General features: G+C 44.2%; 1 pseudogene; it reads left to right on the top strand.

The window, feature by feature from the left end:
• Positions 1–365: 365 nt before the first annotated feature.
• Positions 366–3,169, top strand: LOC103110955 (peptide-N(4)-(N-acetyl-beta-glucosaminyl)asparagine amidase-like; annotated as a pseudogene).
• The last annotated feature ends 956 nt before the right edge of the window (positions 3,170–4,125 follow it).

The raw sequence follows: 4,125 nt of genomic DNA, 5'->3' as shown, positions 1-4,125 counted from the left end.
TATGTGTTTGTGTGTATGAATAAAAGTAGATGCTCTATGCACCAGAGAACAAGTTTATTGGCTCTTAAGGTTATGGGCAGAATTCTGCTATGTTATCTCTTGCTTATCATCGCTATGTTTTGCCCCTTCAGCTGTCACACATTTTATATGAGATGCTAAAATATCACCTCTCCAATCTTGATCATTGCTACATACAATATATAAAATGAGTGTGAAAAGTGTTAATTTCCATGCACAGTTTTCCAGGGGATTTAGAATTGTTTTTAAAACTTAGAACAAAGTTACACTCTTCTATAGCTACATGTAACAGTATGTGTTTGGTGACAAGAATCTAATTGGTGGGAGTCGGCCAGGTGAAATCCACCATGGCGGCTGTGGCCATGGGCAGCAATGCTGGGTCTGTGTCTCCGGCGGTAGCCAAGCTCTGCCAGAACACCCCAGAGACATTCCTGGAGTCCTCCAAGCTGTTGGTCACTTATGCCAACAACATCCTCAGAAACCCTAATGTAAAATATAGATCTATGTGGATTGGAAATATTGCTTTTTCTACTAGACTTTTGCCTGTCAGAGGAGCTGTTGAATGCTTATTTGAAATGGGCTTTTGCCCGTGACAGGTCCAGCCAGGGGGCAAGTCACCAACCCTCCCTCTCTGGCTCTAAGTGGCCCAGAGATTCAGACAGGAGGCATCCGAGAGTATTCTGGTACAAACACTCGTTTTATTTGGGGATAGGTATAGGTTTATATAGAGAGTTAAACAAAGAAAAAATTCAAATATGTCAGAGATTACAGATTTCTTAAAGGTCAGCTTGCTCCTATGGTAAGGGGCTGGTATAACAAGAATTGATGTGGTACATAAAGGTCAAGACAATTAGTCTCCATGATGCAGGCATTTTAATTATCCAAAGGCATTTGAGAGAAGCATAGGGGTTAAACCAGAAAGGTGAGGTAGAGAAAAGAAAAACAAAGTTGATGTAAATCATAGATATCAAAGCACACAAGGAAATAAGATTTGGGGGCTTTCACTGTCTGGTGTTAGGTGTGTATGATAGAGTGTGTTCTCCTTTGTGATCAAAAGGTGAAGTGGATATGTAAACTTTGAGTGAACCCTAAAGCAGGCAGTCATTCGGCCTGCTGCTAGCAGGGGAAACTAAGTGTGAGAGGCTTGTAGGCTTCCTGTGAGTTTGAGAGACTAACAAGGAGAAACTGAGTCTGGGAGGCTTTTCCCTCTTGGCTCATCTCTAAGGAGAGAGGCTAACAAGTGGGGTGCCTTTCCAGACCTCCATCCAAGGATTGGAAAGCTTTCACATAGTCCCATAGGCTTTGAAGAGGGAGAAATACATCTTATCTTTACTAGAAAAAAGCTTCAGTGGAATAGCTGCAAAAAATTAGTGACTTGATTGCCACAGAGAGAAGTAGCAGACTGGATGAATCAAATAAGAGATAGAAAGTGGAATTATCTCAGCAACCTCTAGTCAGCACTTAGTTTTCAAATCCTAGTGGGTTAACATGGAATGTAGGGGACAGTAAAGCACAGTCATCAAACCCATTGTCTGCTCCAGTGGTTACCAGTGATCTAGTCATTCTAAAAGTTCTTCAGTCCAATATTCAGCATGGTCTGTGAGAACCTTGCTCTCTAAGAGAAAGCATTGGCTTGTATTCCAGTCCAAGAATGAAAAAGGAGAGCAAAAGAAAAGTTGTCTCAAGCTAGAAGTATTAATGTAAGTGATGAAGATTTTCTTTTGCTAGAGCTTTTACACTGGTTTAAGGAAGAATTTTTTCACTGGGTAAATGACATTTAAGGAAGAATTATTTCACTGGGTGAATGACATTTAAAGAAGAATTTTTTCGCTGGGTGAATGACATTCTGTGTACCAAGTGTGGTGGCCACACTAAGTCTAGAAGTGAAACATTGTTCCCCAATGATGATGAGTCGAAGTGGGGTGCAAACAGAGTAGAGGATCATTACTGTGACACATGCCAACTCAGAAATCCATTTCCAAGGTATAATAACCCTTGGTGTGGCAAGTGGGCCAATTGTTTTACTCTGTGCTGCCAAGCCTTAGGGTTTGAAGCTCGCTATGTGTGGGATTACACAGACCATGTCTGGACAGAAGTCTGTTCTTAGCAGCGATGAGCTACACTGTGATGCTTGTGAAGATGTCTGTGACAAAACACTCCTTTATGAAATTGGAGGGGAAAAGAAGCTTTCTAATGTCATAGAATTTTCTAAAGATGAGATGGTTTGCTGGGAAATTGTGCAGATGCAGTCACATCTGCCATGTTGTCCCCTCAGGCTACTGCTAGTTTGCTCGAGAGTTGGGACATTCTCAGAGTGCCTGTTTTGCCATGTTGTGCCCTCAGGGAATTGTCTATTTCCCCGTGATATTTGGAGTGCTTTGGTCACTCCTCCCCCCTTCCATTCTCATGAGAGTTATTATCCTATCCTGGAGTGCTATGGTTACTCCTCCTCCTTCCCATTCTCATGAAAGCTGCTCCTATAAAAGCCCCTCTTCTTCCGTACCTCGTTCTCTTGCCAGCGCTTCACTTCGGTGTTCAGACACAGGAAAGGTTACTGTATGAGGCGGCCATTTTCGCTACCTCCACGTGGCCCAGTCTGTTTCTCTAGCACCCAACTCTGAGGTGCCAGCACAAATAAAGATTTGTGTTCCCTCTTCTCTCCGGACCTCCTCTCTCTCTTCTCTGTGGCACACAACAACATCTGGCGCCCTGAGGTTTCCGCTTCGATCCCTCCCCCTGCTGATACCTCATTATTAAAAGACCCTGAGGTTTCTGCTTCAACCCCTCCCCATGCTGATACCTCATCATTAAGAGACCTTGTGGCAGAGATACAGCAGTTAAAGGATATGTTTTCAGCATTTAGAGACCTTAAACCTTTTGCAGTCTGTCCTAAGAGCTCCTTCCCCATAGATACATGCTCAGTTTCCCCTGTAGCCACTACGGCAGCCTCCACTTCTGTAACTCTTCCCCCTGCATCATCAGACCAAGTCCACACCTTCCCGGTAAATATGGCCCCCAATAGACAAAACCCTCAGGTGTGGCACCCATACTCCTTCAAAGAGCTCATCAAACTCAGACAAGCCGTGAAGGAGGACGCAATTCATGCTCCATGGACAAAGTCCATTTTCAGGAGGCTTTACCAGCACCTTAACACCCCCCAGGACTGGAAAGACCTGGTTTGTGCTGTACTCCCAGACCCCCTCTATCTACAATGGAAGGCATGCTTCCACAACGAATGTTCTAGACAATCACAGGAAAATAGTAACAAACAGATAGCATGGAATTTTGATGCATTGTTTGAAGTAGGAGCGTTTGAAACTGGAATTCAGCAGGAAGAAGCCAAGTTTCCAACCAGTTATTTTGAACAGGTACACATCTGCGCAACACAAGCATGGGAAAGGTTAACCCCCAACCACAGTAGAGGCCTCAGTCCCTATTAACTCTCTTCACCAAAACACTGATGAATCCTTAGTGAACTTCATCTCAAGGGTGAGGCAAACCTTAGAGAGAAAGGTTTATAATCCTGAAATCCTCTCTTTCCTCCTGCGTTCTATTGTCTAGGATGGCATCATACCACAATTCTGTCAGGCATGCCTTAGTCTTAAACACCTCCATCCAGATAATTGGATTTTAGTGTCACAGGAACTTACATCAGGCAATTGTGGGGCACCCACTACGACACAGATTTATGCAGTTACCCCACGTAACCAAAATGGGGCCTGCTTTCAGTGCAGTCGCCAAGAGTACTGGTGTAACCAATGTCCATATAAGCTGCGACCATGCCTCCAGTCAGGGCAACCCCGCCTCCAGTCAGAGCAACCCTGCCTTCAGTCAGGGCAACCCCGCCTCCAGTCAGGGCAACTCCGCTTTCAGTCAGGGAGCCAGAAGCCACGAACACCTTGTCCTATATGTCAGAAAGTGTTTCATTGGAAGAGAGATTGTTGGTCCAAATTTCATAAAGATGGCATGCCCCTGAATGGTACAAATTCGGGGCCTGAGATTTTGTGGACCACTCCTGTTTTAGAATGCGGTCACCCTATTATGACAGTAAGGATTGGCAATATTCCTTTTAAATTTTTGATTGACACGGGGGCATAAAAGACAATT

The sequence above is a fragment of the Erinaceus europaeus genome, chromosome 1 (assembly GCF_950295315.1).
Source record: "Erinaceus europaeus chromosome 1, mEriEur2.1, whole genome shotgun sequence".
NCBI lineage: Eukaryota > Metazoa > Chordata > Mammalia > Eulipotyphla > Erinaceidae > Erinaceus > Erinaceus europaeus.
Note: the sequence above shows the minus strand (reverse complement) of the source record. Positions and strands in the feature narration are given on the sequence as shown.